The sequence below is a fragment of the Lampris incognitus genome, chromosome 12, assembly GCF_029633865.1.
Source record: "Lampris incognitus isolate fLamInc1 chromosome 12, fLamInc1.hap2, whole genome shotgun sequence".
In the NCBI taxonomy this organism is placed as follows: domain Eukaryota; kingdom Metazoa; phylum Chordata; class Actinopteri; order Lampriformes; family Lampridae; genus Lampris; species Lampris incognitus.
The window spans coordinates 10,962,121-10,974,634 of record NC_079222.1 but is presented as its reverse complement, the minus strand read 5'-3'; positions in this window follow the sequence as shown (position 1 = coordinate 10,974,634).

Sequence of the window (12,514 nt, the reverse complement as noted above, 5' to 3'; positions counted from 1 at the left end):
ATGGTCTTGTCAATACGCATATTGAGTTGGGAAATTTTTATGCCTATGGATCCTAACCCTATGGACTATAACTTAGCTTATCCAGGATATCAGGGACTGTGGCTCCAGGGAAACAGTGAGTGGCTGCGTTGAGAAAACGGATGTTCCTGATTATTGAATTCCTAACTATTAATGAGGCTGGGGAGAAAAGGGGACAAGGAGATGTTGGCTGCGGGTTCTCACAGCAGGACAGTACACAATCCACACTGTTGTTGAAATCGCTAACTGGGTATGTGGAGTCTGTCTGAGCAAGCAAGTGTTGTGACATCAGCTCTGAGAATGGATTTCTCTGCCGGCTGGGGCACGGAAGACTTCGAGAGTGTCTAATCACACCCTCTTTCAGGATCTTATGACAGGAAGAGGAGGTCATTACCCGGGATGAGGGCTGTTGTTTTGGCTTCAAAGTGGAATGGCAAACCAACTGAACACTGCTAGACACCAGCACGGTAGCTGCAGTGTCGGCAGGCGCCATTTTTGCTGAGGGGCCCTAATCGAGACATGTCAGAAGCGCAGGGACATCATTTGGGTAGACTGGAGTGTCGTCAGACAGGGTCACGTAACAGTTGGAGAGGCCTAGGTGAAGGAGGGAGGCCGCCCCGTCTGAGCCCCTCTTGCGACCGCGGACCACCATTTCAGCCCAGGACGACTGGTGGTTAGGTGTCGAGCAACAGGAAATCCGTGGACAAGTGGAGAGGTCCCACAGAACTGTGTCCCAGGTGGTTGCACTGAGAGAGGCGATGTGTTTAGACTGCCCAGAAGCCACGTCCATGAAGGTGGTCAAAAGGGAGGTTTTCTTATGGAGCTTATCAGAAAGCCGTTGAACATCCTCTTCAAGGTCAACGAGCTTTGTATTTTCTTTCTTTAGTAGCACACAGTCTTAACAGGGCAAAGTTGGCATAACTGTTTGGTTAGCCTAGCCACAGACTAGAAACAAGCCACATACAGCCTCAGCGCTGCAGAATCGGAAGCTTCAGTGCGATCAAGTCAGTGCAGGAGCCGTGTACCTACGCAACCCAGAAGGCATAGCTTGCCTTGCTTAAATAAAACCAGAATTGCCTGTTGAACTATCAGTCACCACGAAGCTAGCTAGCAGTCTCTCCATCCTCTCACATGTTCACAATCTTAAAGATAACTTCTGAGATCATGGACACACATTGTTAAAGGCATGTAAGCCACAAATATATTTGTGGATGTTCGTTACTATAATATATTTGCACTTTGGTGATGTGAACTGCATTAGTCACACTGCCATCATTCCTAGAAACAGAATAAAGAACAACCTTACATTATTATGTACAAGTTGATTGTTGTAAACCTTGGACAATCATACCTTTGTGCCATCACCTCCTGGCGGTCCAGGCTGCCCCATGTCCCCTTTCTCTCCCTGCCGACATAAAAAGTGCAATCAGTTTTCTACCCCAACTATTACTTTTGGTAGTAAAGTTCAATGTAGTCTGAAACTTCAACCCCAATTCCCCAAATGTCTGCCGAACACACCAAACCGTTTCCGAAAGTAAATATTGGGCAGAGTATTTCTTTACTTGTACTAAACAATTTATTTTTCAGTCCATAACCAAATTGATCCTGAATATTTTCTAGAAACTACTCAGACCCGCCTGATTTTTATACACTGTTTCCAGTTAGGTTCATTAGGGTTTGCCCGCAAATTCCTACTCCATTTCTGCTGTCTTTACCTCTTTCCCTTTTTCACCTTGTTCTCCAAGGTCTCCACGCAACCCAGGGATACCCTTTGAGACAAAAAAAAAGGGATTTAAAAAAAATGATTTATACATTTACTATCTGTTTAAAGGCTTTACCACAGTGCAAAACTTTATTTTATAGCTCCCTCTTCCTCCACCTATTTGACAGATAGGTGACAAGAGGCAAATATGGATTGGTTGTGATAACATCATAGACACAGAATTAATGAATGCCTTTAAAGAGAATAAATAAATTAACTTACAATGAGTCCTGGCCACCCAGGGGTGCCTATCATTCCCACTTCTCCCTTCTGCCCCTGTGAGAGGGAAAAAATACTTGGTTCCTGCTATGCAGCTACAAAAGATGTAAGTGCATGTTTTTTTGTGTTAAGTTAGATTTCAAGATACCAAACCTTTAGTCCTCTTTCTCCCCTGGTCCCTCTGACTCCAGCCTTGCCCCTTTTTCCCTGCAGATATACCAAACCATGTTTTTAAATGAGGCAATACAAAGCAAATGTAAGACCGTAATACATGAAATGACTTAATATTTTATGTATGACTAGGTGAATGCAGCAGTTTTTTCACCTCTTAAGCCTTTCTCTCCCTCAGTGCACACACACATACGCAAGCACAGACACGGTACATGGTCATTTCTTTTAGCAAAAAAACAAAGCGCGAGTTACAGAAATCGTTTAAGCAGAAAACAAAATGAAATTGCTTAAATTTGACAGAAAGTAATACATAAAAAGTTGATTTTAACATCTGCTATAAAAAATTTTTGAAGACAAATTTGAATTAATGATTTAAATGAAATGGTAAATGCAAAAATAAATACATTTTAAAAAATCAAAGAACAATTTTTACTTGGCCCTCTGTATCAAGATTATTTACTTGATCTCTGCTCTAGACTTCAGTACAACTAAAGACCGGATGTTTTACCCTGCCCGTCAGTAAACTGGTATGTCTTAAATGGGCGGAATCTCCCTTTTTCCAACCGATACAGATGATATCAGCGATAAGTAAATAGACTGGTTAAAAGACAGACAGACAGCCAAACACCCAGTGTGGAAATGGAAAAACACATGACAGCCAGCCAGACAAGTAGAGTGTAGAGCTAGATACACAGACAGATAGACACACCGACATACAGACAGACAGGAACAGGATAGATAGATGGATGGACGGGCGGATGGATAGATATAGATAGATAGATAGATAGATAGATAGATAGATAGATAGATAGATAGATAGATAGATAGATAGATAGATAGATAGATAGATAGATGGATAGATAGACAGATATGAAAACCACTTGCTGTGCTATTCTTCCAGTGAAACTGAAACCATCAGTCAAGAGAGCTCTTACCCTCCTTCCAATATGACCACTCTTCCCAGGTGATCCATCTATGCCATCATCTCCCTGTAGGGGAGGACACACACACACCAGCTAATAAAAACATGCATGCACAAATTGACCACAGAGAGGGAATAGCTACTGTCTGTGTTACAAGTCACAAAAAGAGCACAGAATATGAGCTGTACTCTAAAAATATACTAATTTCAACCATACACTTGGTCTGGTGATATGTTTTTGAATTATTCCACTTGAAACATGTAAAAAAGAAAACAAAAACTGCCAACACAGAAAATCCAATTTTCTGATAAATAGATGGATGGATGGATGGATGGATGGATGGATGGATAGATAGATAGATAGATAGATAGATAGATAGATAGATAGATAGATAGATAGATAGATAGATAGATAGATAGATAGATAGATAGATAGATAGATATCCAAATAAAAGATGGGACGAAAGATATACTAGTAATGACTTAAGAATAACTCAATTTTTTTATGACCTGGGTCTTCTTTTTGTGGTTTTTGCCATCGTGCATATCGGTTATAATTTTACTCACTGGCTTCATTTTGGACACAGCTTTACAATGGTGTCGTATGGTGCTGTGGAATGTGGGCCATCAGACATGTTTTACCTAATCCAATTTAATTAAATCATCAAAACCACTTATTCAGAAGTCTAAAAGAAAGCGAAAGTTAAACATTGTGGCAGAAATATCCCATATTATAAACAATGGTCCATCACATTGCTGAGCTATTTCCTGGCTCAACTTGCAGGAATGACCAGCTTATATTTATCATAGGTAAAAGTAATCACCGATAAATTACCCGCCCAGCAAAATTGAGAGGTCATAGTTATCGCGGTCGCCTCACGGCAAGAAGGTCCTGGGTTCGAACCCCGGGGTAGTCAAACCTTGGGGGTCGTCCTGGATCGTCCTCTGTGTGGAGTTTGCATGTTCTCCCTGTGTCTGCGTGGGTTTCCTCCGGGTGCTCCGGTTTCCTCCCACAGTCCAAAGACATGTAGGTCAGGTGAATTGGCTGTACCAAATTGTCCCTAAGTGTGAATGTGTGCATGTCGGCCCCGTGATGGACTGGCGGCCTGTCCAGGGTGTCTCCCCGCCTGCCACCCAATGATTGCTGGGATAGGCTCCAGCATCCCCACGACCCTGAGAGCAGGATAAGCGGTTTGGATAACGGATGGATGGATGGGTAGATAGGCCTAATGGGTGATCATGTACACAACTTAACTGAGACAATAGGGCTGCTTGTTGTTGAAAAGATAGGTTCAAGATTGCAATCAGCAAAATTTTCTCTAATGATCAACGTCAGCAACCAGAAGGAACTGCTACATCTGCAATTGACTGATGGTCCCCTGCAAATGACAAGACTAAGTGTCTTAAAGCATGTTCAATAATCTAGGTTAGGAAATCCCAGAAAGTTGAATCAGTTCATCTGGCACAACGTTTAGTGGGAGAAACGTTTCATCGCTCATCTAAGTGACTTTGTGAGTCTCCGCTCACTGCAGGTATCCCCAACCTTATAAACAGCACAGTTCCGTAATGACTGAAACTGCCACAGTTGGGTTGTCACCGAAACTAGCGGTTGGCTTCATATGCAAATTGCCGTGACCATAAATTAGTTAAAATGGCCATGTATACACAGAGGATTGGGAAATAATTGATAATTGCAATCAAAGCATTGTAAAATGGCAACAGATGTACTCTTAGTCCCTGCCCCCCCCCCCATTCAGGGATGGTCGTTCCCTCTTCACATAAATGACCCCCCCCCAACCTAACCTCTTAAACCCCAACCCCCTTCACTCTACCCCCCTAACCCTAACCGTAACCCGATCACGCCAACAGGAGTCAAGATTCTGCAGGGGAGTCGGAATATTCTGTAACACCAGAACGCAGGTTTTGAAAGCCAGGAATCTCAACACCTGGTAAAGCAACTGTTTTGCAATTTGTAGAGATCGACAACACTTTCCAACCCCCCCCCCCAGGTACACGATGGTGATTTTTTGCTGTGATAAACTCAAAATTTTACCAACAGATTGATCATATTCTGTGGCACCATAAGACGCCGTGGTAAAGCTGTGTCCAGCCATGGTCATGGTCCCATGTCCAAAATGAAGTCGGTGAGTAAAATGATATTATGACTGACATGCACAATGGCAAAAACTACAAAAATAAGACCCAGGTTATAAAACTGAATCATCTTTTAAGATTGTATTTTTATAGTTTGATAAAAAGAACAAAAAGTGCAAACATGTTTTCAGTGTTTTTAAGTTTTTACTAATTCAAATACCGTCAATTGATGAATACAATTATTCCCACTTCCATTGTTTCTAGTTCCTATTTTTCAAAATACCTTATATTTAAGTTAAAACGTTTGTAATAATCTGTCTACATTTCAACAAGTCTTTAAAAATAAAAGACTAACTGTCCCATATGTACAACAAAAGTGAATATCTTGCAATCAGTTTAGGTCGTCAACTCGGAAAGTTTGAAAATCTCTGAAACTTGTGCAAACTATTTTTCTTGATAAGAGAAATGTAGGTTTTTAGCACTGGACACATGATTAATTCACTCATAGAGGTGAATGTATGTATTTTAAACATATAAAGAACCTCTTACCTTCTCGCCCTTGGTGCCCTGCTTTCCCTCTGGTCCTGTGCCTCCTCTCGCTCCCTTAATAGCAATGATATAAATATTATGGATGTTTTGCCATTTCAGAAGGGGTTGTGAAATTGCATTACAAGCTATATCCTCCTTAGAAATGCTAGTAGAAAGATAAATAGACAGACAGACATACAAAACAAAGTATGGAGTCAGCAAATAAAGCCTTTTCAGTTACTTTGTCATCTCAATAGATGATTTCTATTACCTTCTCTTGCTCGTCATTGCAGAACAACCAGGAGGCTAGAACTCTAAACCAGGGGTTTCCAAAGCCTGAGGCATGCCTCCCCTGATGGGCGCCAAAGTGTTTCAAGGGAGGTGCTGCTTGTTTCTCAGAATTGAGTCCCCCCCCCCCCCAATTAATTTGGAGGAAAAAGAGTCGTGACACAATATCCCTGCTTGTACTGTAATGAAAATAAAAAGTGTGCGTCCGGGTAGCATAGTGGTCTATTCCGTTGCCTACCAACACGGGGATCGCTGGTTCAAATCCTTGTGCTACCTCCGGCTTGGTTGGGCGTCCCTACAGACACAATTGGCCGTGTCTGCGGGTGGGAAGCCGGATGTGGGTTATGTGTCCTGGTCACTGCACTAGCACCTCCCCTGGTCGGTCGGGGTGCCTGTTCGGGGGAGAGGGAGGGGGGACTTGGGGGAATAGCGTGATCCTCCCACGCGCTATGTCCCCCTGGTGAAACTCCTCACTGTCAGGTAAAAAGAAGTGGCTGGTGACTCCACATGTATTGGAGGAGGCATGTGGTAGTCTGCAGCCCTCCCCAGATTGGCAGACGTGGTGGAGCAGTGACTGGGGATGGCTCGGAAGAGTGGGGTAATTGGCCGGAAGGGGGGAAAATCCCCCCCCCCCCCAAAAGTAAAATTTCTTGTGTTTCTTTGAATGTTGACCTGACTATCATTGCCTAGAATAGTGGATTAGCAACAGCTGCTTCGACCTTTCTAGAAGCGTGTGTGAGGATTTTGTGTAAAATAATTAAACAAATGGTTTTATGTTTTTGAATGAGACGTTTTTTTTAAAAGACATAAAATTTAAAGAAACATGGGAGAGATATGTGTTGACGGTGATTAAGATTAAGCTCTTTTCCATGAAACAACAGAAGAAAGACGAGGAATCTGCTGGATGGAACAGAACAGGAACTGTGGGTAAAAAGCAAGTGTGGCCCAGCTTTAAATACAGACAAATTTTAAATAGCTGCTCCACATGTGGACCTCAGAGCAGGACTATTAGCAGCAGTTTGCAGCAGTGTGTGGTGGCTAATGCTGAAAATATGCCTCCTATGTCCAACTATGAACAATGTCCAAAATGAACACACTGTGGTAAACGGTTACAGAAGATTGCTCTGCTGGAAACTAGGATATTTGCACTAAAAAAGTCAACGATACAATTCCGATAATGTCTCCAGTTGTGGTCAGCCAGCCCTGTGTTCCCTCAGCCCTGTGGGTTAGCTATTCAATAGGTTACCTGTCGGTTAAGGTTAGGTTAAGGTAAGTGTTGGGTTAAGGTTAGGTAGAAGTTGAAGTTAGGTCAGATTAAGGTAGGTTAGGTGAAATTTGGGCGTTCGGGTAGCGTGGCGGAATACTCTATTGCCTACCAACATGGAGATTGCCAGTTCAAATCCCTGTGTTACCTCCAGTTTGGTTGGTTGCCCTAGAGACACAGTTGGCCGTGTCTTTGGGTGGGAAGCCGGATGTGGGTATGTGTCCTGGTCACTGCACTAGCGCCTCCTCTGATCGGTCAGGGCATCTGTTCAGGGGGGAGGGGGAACTGGGGGGAATACTACAATCCTACGTCCCCCTGGCGAAACTCCTCACTGTCAGGTGAAAAGAAGCGGCTGGCAACTCCACATGTAAAAGAGGACGCACATGGTAGTCTGCAGCTTTCCCCGTAATGGCGGAGGGGGTGGAGCAACGACCGGGACGGCTCGGAAGAGTGGGGTAATTGGCCAAGTACATTTGGGGAGAAGGGGGGGGGGTTAAAAAAAGTAGGTCAAGTTTAGCGAAGTTCAATGCAAAAGGGCTGAGGGAACCTAGAGCTGAGAGAACATAGACACGCTTCCCTCCAGTTGGTGAGCTGGCTCAACCTTGCACAGCCCTACATGGGCAGGAGGATAGGGATGGATATGGAATGGGAGGATAAACTTGAATGACACAGTAACATCTTGGCAAAACCAAATTACTACCAAAGGAATTAACCAAGCCTTCTGTATCTACTACCCACCAGCATAAACTTGGGGCCAAGCCTACATTTACGATCATGCTTCAACACTGAACACATCCTCACTCAACACTGTTGGCAAGCTGTGGCCAGGGAGACAAGAGGCGTAACGTACGGACAGGAAAGAAAGGCAATTACTTTGGGCCCCCCAAGAAACTAGGGGGGGTCCCACGAGCTGACTGACTTGACTCCACAGCAATGACAGCAACAATTTCGACCCTCAAACCCCCCCTTGGGGCCCGACTCACACAAGTTTGTTTCGAAGCAACGCACGAGTTACAATCTCTCTGGTAGCAGACAGATTTTAACTAATTCAATTATATGATGACAACCGTGCCTAGAGAAAATATTAAAATGTATAAATAAATATTTCAAATATTTATTTCAAGAATATATCCAATATGTAAAGTGATTAATTTTCTCTGTTAATATGCTATTTAAATTAGGATCATCAGCTATGCATATTTGTTTTATTTATACAGGGTATGTTGACTAAGCATGCATGCTCTTTTACAGCCAAACCCTGTCCGTACCACTTCCTTATCTTTCCTCACAGGAGCTTGAATAAATTTGAATAACTTCTTGCTGCCTCACAGCAGGAAGGTCCTGGTTTCAAACCCTAGGCCATCTCAGGTCCTTTCTGTGTAGCGTTTGCATGTTCTCCCCGTGTCTGCGTGGGTTTCCTTCGGGTGCTCCAGTTTCCTCCCACCAAAAAGACATGCACATTAGGGTTAATACTCCTGCATGCACCCCTGACCAGGCAATGACAAAGAACTGGAGTTGGTCCCCAGGTGCTGCACTATGGCTGCCCACCGCTTCTAGTGTACACGACTACCAGTGTGTGTATAGAGGATAGGTTAAATGCAGTGAATGAATTTCGTTGTATGTACGTATTTTCTTCTATCTTCGTAATGCTCCTATTAAATGATTATTTAACAGGTATTTTGGGAATATAATGGCAATAAACAGCCAGAAGTGGAGGGGATTAGTGATAAAAAGGAAGATTTTTTTTTTTGGCCTGTTACCCATCAGACTTTAGAATACTCTCTGTGAGCAGAGGAGCTCCGACTCCAAATATTAAAAATTAAAATTAAGTTTCCTTTATTAATCCCATTTGGGAAATTCAGTTACTGCAAATTAACCCATCATAGCTGTGATCTGTGTAGCTACAGGCAGTGGACTGCCGCCTTCATGCTACACCCGGGGACCAACTCCAGTTCTTTTCCCATTGCCTTGGTCAGGGGCACAGACAGGAGTATTAAACCTAACATGCATGTTTCTTTTGATGGTGGGGGAAACCAGAGCACCGGGAGAAAACCCACCGCAGACATGGGGAGAACATGCAAATTCCACACAGAGGACAACCTGGGATGACCCCCCAAGGTTGGACAACTCCAGGGTTTGAACTCATGACCTTCTTGCTGTGAGGCAACAGCGCTAACCACTGGGCCACCATGCCACCCAAAACCGCTGCCAATAAAACACCACGCACAGGAGCGATGAATGGTAAATGAAGTCCACATTTGCCTCTTACTCTTCAACTGTGAAATAGATTTGAGCCACTACTGAATCCAAGAGAATGTGAAACGGAGACCAGGACAGACCATGAAATACATAGACAGAAAGCCCAGAGGCACTCGCACAGTCAAAGCACACAAACCACAATTGGAGCGGGTGGAACCAAACACTCCAACTATGGGAGACTGCCATCAGAGAAATGAGAGGAAAGAGGATTAAGACATGTTGCTTCCCAGGTGCAACAGGCTTTGACAGCATTTATGAAATTCCATAAATACTGTCTGATCAAATATTACTCAAATCCTAGTGCATGTTGGATTGACAGACATTTGCAGACAGCAATCAGAACTGCTGAAGCAAGATTTTAGTGAACTATTAAACACTCCCAGCAAATTAGAAATTAAATCATTTAACAGTGCACCACTACCATCTACTAATAGGGGAATTAAGAAGTTTCGCCGGCTTCTCTCTTTCCACATATGGCTCACCACAACTTGCAATTCAAAAGCGATGAACTTTATTGATAAATTCAACCTGTTCTTTGGCCAGAAGTATCTGTTCAACCCAGATGGGGTCCAGGGCGTCTCCCCCGCCTGCCGCCAAATGAGTGCTGGGACAGGCGCCAGCATCCCGCAACCCCGATTGGGATAAGCAGCTTGGATAATGGATGGATCATCCACTATTTTTACTGACTTTGATTGCTTGGTTATAGATGGGGACTTTAATATTCATATCGACAATATTTAAGACACTGGTATCAGAGAACTTTCTGCTATTATGGATACATTTGGACTCTCTTAGCTTGTGAAAGAGCCCTCCCATTGTCAGGGTAATACTTTGGATTTAATTATGACCGAGGTTCTCAATATTTCAAAGCTAACTATGGTGTAAATTCTAATAATCATACATAATAACCTAATGCTCGCTCTCTCTCTCTCTCTCTCTCTCTCTCTCTCTCTCTCTCTCTCTCTCTCTCTCTCTCTCTATAAACATTAACCTAGTATTAATCAATAACTCGATGTAATCCTAACACTGTGGTTACATTCATACATAACTTACACTGCCAGTAATTTTCCCAGTGTTGCATTTGTGCAGTATTCCCTTACTCCCCCCTTTTTTGTGTTATCTTACTATAATCGTTTTTTCTGTTTTTCTCTGAAAACCTCAGGGACAGTCTCCATACTGTACAAATGAGTCTATTCCCATGTACATGATAATAAATTCATTCGGTTGAAGCGTCATCAAGGGTCCAAGAGTTTATTTCTTTAACAAACTGTTACTGACCTTGCCGTATCTGATCATTTCTGTGTTTACTCTGATATTTCTATTACACCTGACATTCTTATCAGATCAGACACTGTTAAACAATAATATATCAATGAGAATACCAGGGCACTTTTTATGAAGGTCATCTCTATGTTATCAATTTTCACTTCATCATCTGCTGATGATCATGTAGATAATAATTCCAGTTCCAAAATGTTAAATATTATCAATGATATTGCACCTGCTAAGGTTAAAACACTGACAGGTAACCATAAGGCACCTTGGAGAAATGCTACTTCTATGAAAGCCCAGAAAAGAGGGTGCTGTAAAGCTGAATGCAAATGGCAGAAAACAAAACACTAACTTCATCAAGATATCTATAAAGACAGACTACGTATTTACAGCTTAGAATTAAGAAGTGCTCCTTCTTCTCTAATGTAATCAGAAAAAAATGTTTTTATAACCCATGCACTTCATTTGCAACTGTAGACAGGCTGACAAAGCCATAACACTAATAGCTTCCGATCTCCTTTCCACTCATAAATGCAATGAGTTTGCTACCTTTTTTTGTTGATACAACTGCAAACATTGGCCAAGGCATCAACATTTCCAGTCAAACAAAACCATTAAATCACAACACTGGTAGTAAAGTGGCAAAGATAATACTGGTTTTGATTCTGATGATGCAGTTTACTGCCACTGTTTACAAAATGCTTGAGGAAACAGTCACCTTAAGCCATGGGTCTCAAACTCGCGGCCCGCGGGCCAATTGCGGCCCGCGGGACGTTATTTTGTGGCCCCCTACTTGACATCAAAGTTTAGTGTTAGTGCGGCCCGCGCTTGCCCTGGGCTTTTATTTTTCACTTATGAGCTACCATAGCGCAGGCTCATGACAGCTTCCGGTGTCGCGTTTGTTGTCAAGTCATGGTGCATTCCCGTTACGTTGGAAGTTGTAAATTGGAACGACTCGGATTTCAGACTTCTGGTTGAAATGTCCAACTCGGAGCTCAGAAAGTCCGACTTCCGAGCATAACTTGAACGCACCATAATGGGCAGCGCGAATTAGCAACGGTTGAAACTTGGTTGAAACTTGATTCTGGAGCGACACCAAATGGAAGGAAAATATATCCTGTCAGCAAGCCCCAGTTATGTCTTTCTCAAAACCTGCCGTGAAGAGAAAAGTTGGTGACGAGCACAGACAATTTCAGGAAAAGTGGGAGACGGCATATGTTTTTGTTGAGCACAGAGGCAGCCCGACGTGTCTTATATGCACCGAGAAAGTTACAGTGCACAAGGAATACAACATCAGACGTCATTACTCGACTAGACATGCTGATGATGAGTATACAAAATACCAGGGAGATGAGAGAGAGAAACGGGTCGCCAATCTTAAAACATGTTTACTGAAGCGACAAGATTTCTTCAAGAAAGCTAGCAAAGATAATGATGCAGCAGTCGAAGCTAGCTACGTGGTGAGTGAGATGATGCTAAGTCGGGAAAGCCATTCAAAGAAGGGGAGTTTGTTAAAAAGCGCATGTTACAGGCTGCAAGTATAGTCTGTCCGGAAAAGAAGGGTCAGTTTAGCAACATCGGCCTTTCAGCCAACACAGTGGCAGAGCGCATTTCTGACCTGTCAGCTAACATATATGATCAACTGCGTGAGAAAGCCAAACGTTTCTGTGCATACTCAGTCGCTCTTGATGAGAGCACAGACATCATTGACACTGTG